Source organism: Hyperolius riggenbachi, chromosome 8 (genome assembly GCF_040937935.1).
Source record: "Hyperolius riggenbachi isolate aHypRig1 chromosome 8, aHypRig1.pri, whole genome shotgun sequence".
Lineage (NCBI taxonomy): Eukaryota > Metazoa > Chordata > Amphibia > Anura > Hyperoliidae > Hyperolius > Hyperolius riggenbachi.
Genome location: NC_090653.1, coordinates 80,122,005 through 80,136,844, shown reverse-complemented (window position 1 = coordinate 80,136,844; position 14,840 = coordinate 80,122,005). Strand labels below are relative to the sequence as shown.

General features: G+C 46.5%; 1 long non-coding RNA gene across 1 annotated transcript in view; it reads left to right on the top strand.

Moving 5' to 3' along the window:
- Positions 1-428: 428 nt before the first annotated feature.
- Positions 429-14,840, top strand: part of LOC137528957 (uncharacterized) — a 58,776-nt gene continuing 44,364 nt past the window's right edge. Inside the window, exons 1-2 of the long non-coding RNA XR_011023510.1 lie at positions 429-555; positions 6,930-7,023. This is a non-coding gene — a long non-coding RNA (uncharacterized lncRNA). The remainder of the gene's footprint in view (positions 556-6,929; positions 7,024-14,840) is intronic.

Here is a 14,840-nt window from a genome sequence, read left to right as displayed (position 1 = left end):
AGAAAAAACGCGTGCGGAAAACTGAAAGACAAGTGTGTTCCCTGCCTTAAATTATTAGAAAACCAGTTTTCTTTCTGTTTTAACTGAGAGCAACTGATTAAGTGTAAAAGGGCCCTGACTGTGGTACTGGCCACTGTGGTACTGGCCAAATCATCTCGGACATGAATAAGCTGTATTCCTATTGGTTGTTCTGAATTTGAGCACCTCACCGCTGTTGTTTGTCTTGTTATGCTGAGCAAACCTATTGGTCCCTCTTGCCTTCCCATAATATGGAGATAAAAGAACACTTCACCTGAAGAGGATACATTGTAAATTGCTACAATATCTGACATGAGTCCACCCATCACTTCACTGATACTCAGTAACTATGATGTTTTGCATGTTCTTCACGCCTACGTTTCCTGAGAGTTCTAAGCAGGAAGTGAGACTTCCTGAGGAGCCTGTGGAGGACCCAATGAGTCTGGCGCAGCCTTCAGTGAATACTGTAGAACGCCAGGTACATCACCTGGCGACTGCCAAACTACATGGAAAGAAAATGAATACCTGAGGACATGTGTGAGAAACCTTTAGTTTATTGCTCCTAATATGTGGTCAGAATATACTTAATAGACAACTATTGCAAAAATTAGTAAAATGCATTGTAAGTTACTTTTTTCCTATGTCGCAGTCACTTACAGTAGGCAGGGAAAATCTGGCAGATCTGTCAGCTTTTGGAATAGTTCATCCCCTCATGGGGATTCTCAGTTATTTCTTTATTTACAATGACACTAACTGAACTGCAGTTGCTCAGTGAAACTACCAAAATAGCGGGCAGAGTGTCCAGAGTAGGGAAGCCGTCTGTAATCTTCTTCAGGGAGTGCTTTTGTAAAGAATAAAGGTATTACTGGGACCCAGGGATGAGGGGATGGACTAATCCGAAATCTGTCACCGTAAAATTGCCTCCTGTAAATGATAGCAATATAAAAAAAAGTAATTTGTAGTGGATATTACTCTAGGAGAAAAGCACATTTTATATGTATGTATATTTCATTTTACAGTTTTTCATTTTCACAATACTGGCCCTTTAAAGGTTCACAGTTAAAGGGACCCTGAGCAGGAGATAAAAACCAAATGTACACTTACCTGGGGCTTCCTCCAGCCCACCATAGGCCGCGATGTCCCCCAGCGTCGTCATGGTCCCGGCTCCGGTTACAGGACGATTTCGGCCTGAAGTCGTCAGGTCTGCTTCCCACTTCCATGTATAGCGCCATTAGGCCAGCCGGCTACGCGTCATCACGCCGACCAGCGTGAGAGCCCTGCTCATGCGCAGGTCAATCTTGGAGAACCGCGCATACGCAGGACTCTCGCGCAGACGTGATGACGCATAGCCGGCTGGCGTAATGGCGCTATACACGGAAGCGGGAAGCAGACCTGACGACAACCAGAGCCGGGACCAGGGAAGGAGCCAGGAGGACGCCGGGGGACCTCGCAGCCTACGGTGGGCCCCAGGTAAATGTAAATTTTGTTTTTTATCACCTGCTCAAGGTCCCTTTAACTGCCCTTATACCAGATATCAATTGTAATATCAAATTGACACAAAATCGAATGATAGTGTAAAGCCAGCTTAACCCATTACTGATTTAGCTCCCCTGAATACATCTGAGAGCCCCCTGCATGCTTATTGCGTTTGCACTGGGTTCGTTTAGGTGAATAAAGCAAACATGGGGCACCTTGCAATGTAGCACTGTACTCACAATAAGGCACCATTCTCTGAATAAATGCAAGTACCTATTAGTGTAGTTTCAAACATGCCTTCCGCTGCTGTGCCACCAAATGTTAAAGGACAACTGAAGTGAGAGGTATATGGAGGCTGACATATTTATTCCCTTTTAAGCAATACCAGTTGCCTGGCTTTCCTGCTGATCCTCTGCCTCTAATACATTTAGCCATAGCCCCTGAACAAGCATGCAGCAGATCAGGTGTTTCTGACATTAATGTCAGATCTGACAGATTATCGGCATGCTTGTTTCTGGTGTTATTCAGACACTACTGCATCCAAATAGATCAGCAGGGCTGCCAGGAAACTGGTATTGTTCAAAAGGAAATCAATATGGTAGCATCCATATTCTTCTCACTTCAGTTGTCCTTGAATGCACGAGCATCCCCCCAGTGCCCATGCATTCAAATCTTTCAATCGACCAAGAGACAGATCTATCTATGATCGAATCTGACCGGAGAGAGATCTGTTGCCTGCCCATACACCGCAGGCCAATTCCCAATTGCTTTCAGCATGAAATCTTGTGGGAATCGGCATTGCTGCCTTGCTGTCCCAGCCTCTGTCCCCCTTAGGTTTTATGTGCCCCCTGGTGTCCCGTGCAGGTATACTTTACCTCTCTCTGCGCCATTTGTGCAAATGCGGACACAGGGACAGGGATTTCCATTGTGCTTGTTGTTCGCGATTATCGCACGCCATTACTGCCACGCACACGATAACGCATGTTGGCCCGAGATTTTCCAGCATGTCCAGCTGATAAATGCGACCAATTTTGGCCCTTAATTAATCGCATTATCAATCGGGCATGCTCTAAGCTGTACAGATTTTCAGTCAAGTAATCTATGGGCACCTTAGGAGTGGCGGACCCAATTTACTGCAATCAGCATCTCAATAGGGCGGTGATACCCTATCCCACTGTTACAAATTTGTGGTGGCATCTGTGGTGTTTATACAACTGGCCTTTCCAGTTTGCACTCCTCCAACTTTGGGGGAGGGGCAGGTGCTGTAATGACTTGCCCAATAGACCACGGCTTGTAGTTGGGAAAAAAGGATACATGTATAAGCTGACCTGTGTATAGGTCTACCCCCATAACCCCCCCCCCCCCCAACTTTCACTTTCAAAGCAGGTACTAATGACTGATTCAAGTATAATCTGAGGGTAGGAAATGCAGTGAAGGCTTTGTGCATCCCCCCCCCCTTCCAGAGCAGAGCGGTATGTGGTGGTGACCAGGGGCATTGCTAGGATCCTAAGAGACCCAGGGCACTTTTGAGCACTCCAGCTAAACAATGGGTGTGACCACAGACCAGAATGTGGGTGTGGTCATGGGTGGAGCCACATTTACATGAACTCAACAGCAGTATATGTAGGCCTGCCCAGCAAGATGTTGGATGAAGCTCCCCTCTTTATCAATACAAAAAAAAATGCATGCTGGGTATTATGTGGTGCTATGCTGGGTATTGTGGTTCCTCTATGGGGCATGTTGGATGTTGGATGTTGTGGTGACATGCTGAAAGCTGTGGAGCCTTCATAGGGAGCATGCATCGCTGTGTGTGCCCTCACTGTTCCTCCCCCCAAACTCCCCCATCCAGCAGAATAGCACAGCGGGAGGAACTACTCATCTCCTCCATCCACTCTCCAAGTCTGGAGAGATCCTCTCTAGGTAGCAATTCTCCCCCTAGCATCCGAGAATCAGATGCTAGGAGCTCTAGCTTCTGATTCCTTCTCAGACACGAAGGTGAGAAGTCCAGAAGAGAAGAGGTCTGCAGAATCTGAAGACCAAGCAGCTGGAGAGGAATACTGCTGCCCACTGCCCGACTCTGCCTGGGGGACATCCGGGGCACCCCAAAATAGACCTGGGGCTCGTGCCACTGACCTTTGGGGCTAGCAACGCCCCTGGTGGTGACCCTGGCATATAGGAGCTGCACAGAGGCGTATCTAGGCAATATAGCGCCCATGGCAAACACTAAGATTGCGCCCCCCCATTGACCCACCAAGTAGTCACATGATTCCAGATAATTTATCAAGTAGTCACTGCCCCCAACTAAAAAATTAATTAGTAGATTTTATTAAGTAGTTACACACCTCCAGATACAATATGTAGCCAATATGTAATTCAGTAGCCAGGTGCCTCACAATAAGCATTACATTCAGGGACATCAAAATCAGATAATTCGGTAGCCTAGCCAAGTGCGGCAGGGGTTAGATTGTAAGCTCCTCTTGCACAGCCAGCCCGATCCCCCCTAAATTACAAGGATAGCAAGAGGCCCTGTAGTGATATATAGCAAAATGCAGTAAAGAGGCCCTGTAGTGACATATAGCACAATGCAGTAAAGAGGCCCTGTAGTGACATATAGCAGAATGCAATAAAGAGGCCCTATAGTGACATATAGCATAATGCAGTAAAGAGGCCCTGTAGTGACATATAGTTGACTGCATTAAAGAGGCCCTGTAGTGACATATAGTTGAATGCAGTAAAGAGGCCCTGCAGTGACATACAACAGAATGCAGTAAAGAGGCCCTGTAGTGGCATATAGCAGAATGCAGTAAAGAGGCCCTGTAGTGACATATAGCAGAATGCAGTAAAGAGGCCCTGTAGTGACATATAGCAGAATGCAGTAAAGAGGCCCTGTAGTGACATATAGCAGAATGCAGTAAAGAGGCCCAGTAGTAACATATAGCAGAATGCAGTAATGAGGTCCTGTAGTGACATATAGCAGAATGCAGTAAAGAGGCCCTGTAGTAACATATAGCAAAATGCAGTAATGAGGTCCTGTAGTGACATATAGCAGAATGCAGTAATGAGGTCCTGTAGTGACATGTAGCAGAATGCAGTAATGAGGTCCTGTAGTGACACATAGCAGAATGCAGTGAAGAGGCCCAGTAGTGACATATAGCAGAATGCAGTGAAGAGGTCCAGTAGTAACATATAGCAGAATGCAGTAAAGAGGCCTTGTAGTAACATAAAGCAGAATGCAGTAATGAGGTCCTGTAGTGACATATAGCAGAATGCAGTGAAGAGGCCCAGTAGTAACATATAGCAGAATGTAGTAAAGAGGCCCTGTAATGACATATAGCAGAATGCAGTGAAGAGGCCCAGTAGTAACATATAGCAGAATGCAGTAAAGAGGCCCTGTAGTGACATATAGCAGAATGCAGTGAAGAGGCCCAGTAGTGACATATAGCAGAATGCAGTAAAGAGGTCCTGTAGTGACATAAAGCAGAATGCAATAAAGAGGCCCTGTGGGGACATATAGCAGAATGCGGCAGGGGTTAGATTGCAAGTTCCTCTTGCACAGCCAGCCCACCCCTCTCCCAACACAAGCTATGCCTGCACCCATCTACTTACATTATTGATGGCTTCCGGCAGGCAGAATAAGAACAAGTTGGGGTTGCCAGGGAGACTTGCAAGAGGCTCTCTGTTCCTGGCGTGATGTCCGCAGCTTGTGCCTCCTGGTCTCCCGCGCCCCCGCCCGCCGGCTTTCTGTCCCTGCTGTCAGAGCGGCAAGAGGAGAGACAGACAGGGCACACACTTCCCGCCGGTGCGCTTCAAACGCAGGAAGTGGCTAATGAGGTCACTTCCGCATGTGACGCGACGGGCGGATTATTTACGTACTCGTCTCTCCTCTTGTCGCTAATCTAAAGTTTGACAGCAGGGGCAGGCAGAGAGTGGAGGGCGGGGGCGCGGGAGACCGAAAGCATTGGGCATAGGAGGATGGGAGGCACAAGATGCAGAGGTGGAGAACAGCATGGCCCCCATGGAAAGGAAGGGGGGGGGGGGGAGGCGCGGGGGACCGAGGCATATGGGAACAAGCACAAGATGCGAAGGTGGCGGGCAGCATTGGGGCAGGCATGGCGCCCATGGTGTACTGTCGCCCATGGCACTAGCCATGCCTGCACCCCTCTAGATCCGCCACTGGAGCTGCATCCTTGTGGGCTTCTCTTCACTAGTATTACTTGAGCTTGCTGCTGACTGCACGTGACTCCCCAGCTCTCCCCTTGGATCTGGACGGGATTTGGTCAGACTGAGTGTGTCACAGCTAGGGATGATAAATGAGATGCAAATATTTCCGAGTTCATGCAGGATTATGTAAATTTGTATGTAAATTTATGCAGAATTAAATGGACCAACGGGGCACACTCTGGCCCATACAGAAAGCCAGAGTGTGCCCCCGTTATGGGAAACCAGAAAGTGCACCCCCACCAGGTGTAGATAGCCAAGGAGATTCATGAAGTATAGGTATACAGAGAATGCCCCTACTCCGACCGTAGGTAGCCAAGCAGTGTCCCCCCCCCCCCCCCAGTTTATGGAGCCAAAAAGTGCTCCCCCATAATAGATAGCCAGCGATCCTCCCCATAGTGCAGGTAGTCAGATTGCACCCCCCCCCCCCACCCCCGTATAGTATGCCAGAGGTCCACCCATCCCCTATGTGTAGAGCACAGAGAGCCCGCAGATCGCTCCACCTTCCGGGATGCGGCCACTTGGAAGTCTTCCTCCTGTCACCCTGTGGGGGGCGCCACATCTCTATGCTGAGATCACCCTAGTTTGTCATGTGACATATGGCAATCTTGGCATAGTGATGGTGCCCCGAGAGGACACAGAGAGGATGAGCTAATGCCACTGGATCCCGGGCAGGTGATTTGATTCTGTAGGAACAAGTGATTTTTTTTTCCTAAAATACCTTTTAGTTTTTGAGAAAATCTATTTAAAAAAATTCTAAGTGAAAAATGTTTTTTAAACCTGTAAAATGACATTTACACTGAGTGGCACAGTAGGGGGACAGAGGGGGACACTAAAGGTACATGGGAACAGAGGTGACAGAGGGGGACACTAAAGGTGGGGGGACAGAGGGGGACACTAAAGGTAAGGGGGAACAGAGGAGACAGAGCGGAGGACACTAAAGGTTGGGGGGACTAAAGGTAAGGGGTACAGGGGTGACACAGAGGAGGACACCCCAGGCACAAGGAGGTATAGAGGATATACAGGGGACAGAGATGACACAGTGTTTTGACTAATAGACAGATTTAGGATAAGAACGAACTTACAGTTCCTTTTTCGTTCGTTAACCGGGAACTACCTGCACATTCATAACAGTTTAAAAACTTGTGCATCTGCAACTTTTTTTGGTGACAATGAAAAATAACCTGTGGTTCATTTCTTCTTTACATTGCTTTCAGTGCCCAAGCCAATAAATCTCCATAAACTTCCATTGAATCAACTTATAAAAATAGGAGGCACTCCAGCTACTGTAGTGGCTGGCAATCAGAAGAGGTAAGAAAGCTGCCTGCGAATACACATTGTCCAATGTCGCAAAACTAAACTGCAATATCTTCTGTGCTTTGCAGCCGCACACTAGGAGGTCAGTAAAGCTCGCTCCCCACTTTGAAATGCCTCTTAGATTTTTGTATTTCTATCTCCACCAGGGCATGTATGAATAATATAAAAGTAGCGGTTGTAGGACACACCATTAGCTGGGAAAAGAGGATGAAGAAGGTCATTTTGGGGCTCGTTACCCACCGCACAGCGCCAGATATAGGCGCCACTATAGCTGTAATGCTATAGCTTCGCAGCCCCAATCAAAATCAGAATCATGCTTATTTTGACAAGTACAAGAGTTGTACCCGGAATTGATTTTGGCACAACACGGTCGGTGCATACATACAGTGCATACAGATATACAGTACTGTATATAGTAAGAGCATACAGTAGATAGTGTACAGTAAATATACAATGTATAAAATATAAAGTGTAGATAGATGGAGTTCAAAAAGATGGACCCAGGAGAAGGACCAGGAGGGTAATCCACTGCCATATAAGGCACTCAAAATGCTTGTGCAGCAATACTTTGAATCAGATGCCCCCAGCCCATCCCGGGGAAGAAAGAGAGATAGAGGGAGGAGAGGAAAAAAAAGGAAAGTAAAGACAAAGGGAGAGAGAAGGCGAGGGCAGTGGAAAAAAAAAGTAGGGTACTTGGGGGTACAGACCGTACAGTGGGCCAAGCAGGGTGTGGACTGGATCCCCCTTTGTGCCGGAGTCTCGTGAGAGACCAGGAGGCCCTGGGGTGATGCCAGCCTGGGGTGTTTCAGATGGAGGCAAGACCCCTGTGTCAGCTATTTGAGGGCTGGAGGGGGCTCTTTGAGGCCACGGTGATCGTCCTGGCAGTGGCTCATCAGCGGTGCTTGCCTGCTTGAGGCTGGAGGGAGAGCTCGGAGGAGAGGAGCTCCTCCACGTGGGTGGCAGAGTGGGCTGGAGGCGGCGGTTGGTGGAGACTGCCTCTGGAACACAGCAGAGTGGCCAGCAGAGCTGCCTCGGCAGAGAGGTGCTCCTCCATGTAGGGGGCAGGAAGTGGCGGCAAGTGGGCTGAGAGGGCGGCCTAGAGGTGACCATTGCAGTGGTGATGGTGGTCGTGGGCCGCTGGCATCTGGTCACAGGTGGTGGAGCGGCTCGCATTACACGTCCTAAGGAGATACTAGGTAATCAGTATGGGAATACAGTATATTTGATATATTACCCCGAGATTACCTTTGGCATAGAAAACCGCCCCTCGGCTCTCTTTGCGCCCAAATCACTTTTGATGGGAAAACACGTACACGGGAGGTGCGCCTTGGGTGTTATATGTTAAACATAATGCATGAGCTTTGGCTGACACTGGAACCAGTGGTGTAGCAATAGGGAATGAATAGGTTGCAACTGCACCAGGGCTCCTAAACTGAACCCTCTTCAACCACTGTATTGGCTCATCATTGGCCATGCTGCTAATGATCATCTCTAATATGTGCTGTGAATAGTGGTAATTATTGACCCACTGTTCCCCTCCTCCTGCTTACACTTCTCTGACACTGCGACCGTCCTTGGCGGGTTTTGCTGTTCTATATTATGCAGTTGTGGTGAATAGAGTGATAGAGGGGGCTCAAAGTAAAACTCCCACTGGAGTCCATGTTTCTCCAGCTATACCACTGCCTGTAACCTGTACACAGTGAAGCGCTTATCTTTGAAGGCAGCTAGATACCTCTTGGGAATCGGCCGAGTCCGCCGCCTCGCCGCTGCTGCCCCCCTGGTGTATAAATGTGCCCCCCCGCATGCATTTATACATTACCTGTCCTGCGTCGCTCACCGCGCAGTGCCCATCTGTTTTCAGAATTCACCGCTCTTTTAATAGTGGTATACATGCCTCCAGTGAGGTGCATCGTGCTATACGCTGGCGGCATGTATACCAGGGATTTTCGAAGTCAGATGAGCACCGTGTGGTGGATGACACAGGACAGGTAATGTATAAATGCACATACGGGGGGCCGGTTTCATCACTTGTCCTGATATCGCTCACTGTTACCGCCGCTTACCCGATTGACCACGACGGCCCAACTTCTTGCAGCATGTCCGATCGGTACATGTGACCAATTTCACCCCCAAATCGGTCACATCGCTGAACGGGCATGCTCTTGGTGGCAACGATTTTCATCTGATTCGATAATAATTATGGAATCAGATGGTTGATCAGTCGCTAAGTTGAGAGATGTATGGCCACCTGTAGCAGAAAAAGTGAATTGGATTGTGCCCATAGTCTTCCTGTAGACATCTTATCAAAAACTTTCATCGCAAATAAAATGTTTATCTAAAGTAAAGTAAAAGTTTTACCTGGGCGCTACATGAAATTTTGTCACTACTACAAGTGACTTCCTCAGTCCGAAAGTGTGTTTTTTTTTTTCAATTTCAAAATCATATGTCGTATGTACTTAAAACGGACCCAAGCGAAACATTTTTTTAAATTCAAAATATTTAGTTGCACCACTCTGACACATAAAAAGATAAATAAACACTCCTTCAAGCCTATGAGCATTTCAGTGCATGCTTTTCACCCTTCTCTTTTCATAACTAGGGTTATACAGGTGGCAGCCATTACTTCTGAGATTAGGAGGAGGTTTTAGATCATGGGTGTGTTTGTCATCAGCTACCCTCCCTCACAGGGGCATCGTCTATGTGAAATCTCACACAAGCTGAGAGCACCTCCCCTGTGACATCATCAGTAGCAGCCTGTGTTTTGTTTTTGTTTTTTATCTCCTCCACTAGTCTGCCAGATTCTGTCCCGGCAATATGAAAGGAAGGGAGGGGTTCCTCCAATAAATTTAAAATATTTTATATTTGTCATCATGCAGCTGAAAAAAGGCTGCTATTTATTATTATAAGTTAGAAGTTAGATTTTATTTCTGAAATCTTGTATTTTTAATTTGGGTCCACTTTAAGACAAAATGTCTAGTAATACACACAGGGTGTCCATTTGTCTTTGGATATACCATTACTTGGATCATTATTAAAGGAGAACTCGGGGAGGTGTTAACCACCTGAGCGGTCTGGACGAGCTCAGCTCGTCCAACACCGCCGGAGGTCGCCGCTCAGGCCCTGCTGGGCCGATTTTCATCAAATAAAAAGCAGCACACGCAGCCGGCACTTTGCCAGCCGCGTGTGCTGCCTGATCGCCGCCGCTCTGCGGCGATCCGCCGCGAGCAGCGGCGAAAGAGGGTCCCCCCAGCCGCCTGAGCCCAGCGTAGCCGGAACAAAAAGTTCCGGCCAGCGCTAAGGGCTGGATCGGAGGCGGCTGACGTCAGGACGTCGGCTGACGTCGATGACGTCACTCCGCTCGTCGCTATGGCGACGATATAAGCAAAACAAGGAAGGCCGCTCATTGCGGCCTTCCTTGTTTATTCTGGGCGCCGGAGGCGATCGGAAGATCGCCTCCGGAGCGCCCTCTAGTGGGCTTTCATGCAGCCAACTTTCAGTTGGCTGCATAAAATAGTTTTTTTTTTATTTAAAAAAAACCCTCCCGCAACCACCCTGGCGATTTAATCAGAACGCCAGGGTGGTTAAACGACAGTATCAGTCTAGTTATATTAATTATCATAATTCACTTTTTAATAATATTTATTCTCTTGCTTATAATATTCTTTTAAAGAGGAACTGTATGGAAAAAATAAATCAATACATTGCAAAGTGAGACGTTAAAAACAGAAAAGAGAGATCAAGATAAGATTGATCATCACCATGTAATTTGGTCATATTGTTTGATCCACAATCACCCTGCGAGTAATCATCATTACTACTGGCAGAAATGAAAAAACAAAACAAAAACACACGGCACCAATTGCCATGATCTATAACCACACCCCCTAACAATGCCATAGGCTAAAAGGTTGTTTTTTTTATATAGATATACGTACATATGGACAGAGAGAAATACTGGTTTCTAGGCAGCTGGAAACAGCCATTATTTCCCACAATGCAACCAGGCTCCCACAATGTGATGTCAGTACCTAGGTGCTTACATCACACTGTGGGAGGGGTTTCACCACAATATCAGCCATACAGATGTCCCTGATGATCTATTTGAGAAAAGGTAAAGCTTTTTCATGGAAAAGGGGTATCAACTACTGATTGGGATGAGGTTAATCCTTGGTTACAGTTCCTCTTTACATTGTTCTCATTTCTGACATAAAAAGATAGTATGTCATTATTATTTATCTTCCGCAGCCCTGTACAGTACAGAGTATATATTCTTGTCACTAACAGTCACTCAGAGGAGCTCACAATCTAATCCCTTCCATAGTCATATGTCCATTGTAGTCTAGGGACAATCTCAGAGGGAAACCAATTAACTTATATGTATGTTTCTGTAATGTGGGAGGAAACCCACGCAGACACGGCAAGAACATATAAATTCTGTGCATACAGGGCCTGATTCACAAAGCTTTTCTGTTAATTATCTCAACTTATTTATTAACTCACAATTTATCTCTCCTTAAATGACTTCACTCATGAATTACCTCTCCTTATCTAACTTAACTCATGGTTTAGCTCTCCTTGTTTGACATAACTATTGGTTTAGCTCTCCTTGTTTGACATAACTCATGGTTTAGCTCTCCTTGTTTGACATAACTCATGGTTTAGCTCTCCTCGTTTGACATAACTCATGGTTTAGCTCTCCTTGTTTGACATAACTCATGGTTTAGCTCTCCTTGTTTGACATAACTCACGATTTAACTCTCCTTATTTGCCATAACTCACGATTTAGATCTCTTTATTTGACATAACTTATGGTTTAGCTCTCCTTATTTGACATAACTCACGATTTAGCTCTCCTTATTTGGCATAGCTCACGATTTAGCTCTGCTTATTTGACATAACTCATGATTTAGCTCTCCTTATTTGACATAACTCACGATTTAGCTCTCCTTATTTGACATAACTCATGGTTTAGCTCTTCTTATTTGACATAACTTATGGTTTAGCTCTCCTTATTTGGCATAACTCATGCTTTAGCTCTCCTTGTTTGACATAACTCACGATTTAGCTCTCCTTATTTGACATAACTCACGATTTAGCTCTCCTTATTTGACATAACTTATGGTTTAGCTCTCCTTATTTGACATAACTCATGGTTTAGCACTCCTTATTTGACATAACTCATGCTTTAGCTGTCCTTGTTTGACATAACTCACGATTTAGCTCTCCTTATTTGACATAACTCACGGTTTAGCTCTCCTTATTTGACATAACTCATGGTCTATCTCTCCTTATTTGACATAACTCATGGTTTAGCTCTCCTTATCTATTTATCTCATGAATTATCTCTCCTTATTTGTTATTTGTTTATCTCATGCATTAGCACTCCTTACTGTTAAGGTGAAAAATAAGTAATCTTGGTGAATCAACCCCATAGTTCCCTAGCTGGGGGTCAGTGCTGCAAGGTGAGAGTGCTGTCCACTTCACCGCCATGCCACTTATATGCTTTTATTCTTGCCTACTGCTGTATAAACAGCTTCTCTCGGGCACAGTCCAGCTATTAAAGGAAATATCCAGGCAGCTTAAAAAAGCAGAAGTACTGTGCCTGCGCCGTACACTACACACCACATGCGAGTGATTGACAGCGGCGCTCCTGCAGGCGCAGTAGAGGACACCTTTGTGAGGCCAGTCTCTGCACCAGCGGGGAACCCAGGCTGACGGCTGAGAGCGGAGCTACGGCGAGGTATATATCGGCTGCAAGGGGCTGGAGGAAGCGCCGGGTAAGTAAATGTCATTTTCTTAAGCTGCCTGGATATTCCCGTTAAGCTCTGTACGTATGAGGACTGTCGCCTATCAGGGAATGGAATTGATTCCTCAGGTGACATTTTGGGGTAGAAACCATGGAACTGTAGAAACACATCACTAGCCTGCAGGCTAGTGACATGTCTGTTCTTATAGAGAGGAGCAGAGGGACAACAGGCAGCCCATGACAGAGCTGAATCCTGCGGGCAAGGTGAGTGGGTAGAACAATGCACTCAAAGGTCGCTTGGGGATCGCTAAAGATCCGGCATTCAGTGTTATTAGGCGTGTACACACACTAGATACTTGCTAGATTTGTGGCCGAGACGGTCTTTATCGGTCATCCCAGTCGAGCTTAATCTAGTGTGTGTACAAAGTATGCCTTTAGAGATAATACCACTCTCCTTGAAGCTGCAATGCTTTCGCTATCTCCTCTTTTATATGGAGTTGGCCAGCTGGGATTTAAAAATTCTGTGCGTGATCACTTTTCAAGGAGATAAAAAAGATTACTGAATATTTTTGTTGCTGTAAAGCACTGGTCACAAGGAAAAGTTCTTGCAGAGAAAGTGGAAAGTGCAGCCACTTCAGTGGGCCTCCATGAACTTCGACACCAGAGTAGAAGGTATCAGCCAAACACATTACAGATGACGACTGGCAGAAGAATCTGGAAAATCAGGTTCTACTACTTCCACAATTCCTATCATTAGCTGTCAGTCCTCTCCAGCAGCAGGGACACATGTAGTCAGTGAGGTGTGACACTCTAGTGGTCACTGTGCTGGGGACGGGTCCGCAAAGCTGCTGGTACAGTTTTAGCTCCAGGGATTAACTTGTACTAGTTGCCATAGCTTAGAGGAGTACATTTTTGAACAGACTCCGATCTTGCTAACATGCAAAGCAATAATATATCATTACTGTAAGGATAAGTAAAAAGCAATAACCCACACAAAAGTCTGATTGCTATATGACAGTCAAACTCCAAGTGCAGCTTACTAACTTGCCGATATCCAGAGTTCAGCTACAGAGCGGGTACAAAGACAGGTGACTAAATTAATCAGAGGGATGGAAGATCTCAATACCAAGAAAGGTTTGACAAACTGGCAGAGGCGGGACAAGGTCCTTCAGCACCCAAGGCAGAGACAGCAAAGTGCGCCCCTCCATCCCTCCCCACCCCAGCCTTCACACACTGATTGCTATTAGACTAATGGGTGCCCCAGGGCCCCCAACCTCCCCAACACCTTAATTTCTATCTCCTTGTCATGTATCTCCTTTTCTTATTTCTTTCTGATTCAAACACAATTGGGAATGACAGCTGAATGAATTCTGCGCCCCCTACTACACTGCGCCCTGAGGCTGGAGCCTCTCCAGCCTATGCCTCGGCCCGGCCCTGCAAACTGGGCTTATTTAGCTTTGAAAAAATGTGATGAGAGGTGACCTGATTAACATGTATAAATATATCAGAGGGCAATACAAAAGCTTGGCAGGTGAGCTTTTTCTCCCTAGGGTTGTACAACAGACAAGGGGACATGATCTGCGAATGGAGGAAAAAAGTTTTTGCCATCTATTTAGAAAAGGGTCCTTTACAGTGAGAGTGGTTAAAATCTGGAATATCTTACATCAGGAAGTAGTTATGGCAAACTCTATATCTGCATTTAAAGATGACCTGAACTCAGAACTTCTTCTCTGCTCTACAAGATACGCAACAGCATAATGACCTTTAACCCCCTTGCCGTTACAATTTTGGCGGCAAGGGGGCAGCGCAGCACTTTAAAAAAGAAAAAAAATTTTTAAATCATGTAGCGAACCCAGGGCTCGCTACATGATAGCCGCTGACAAGCGGCATCTCCCTATCCACTCTGATCGCCTTCGGCGATCAGAGTAAGCAGGAAATCCCGTTCAGAATGGGATTTCCTGCTGGGCTTCCCTGGTTGCCATGGCGACGGGGCGGGATGACGTCACCGACGTCATGGACGTCAGGACGTCAGAGGGAATCCCGATCCACCCCTCAGCGCTGCCTG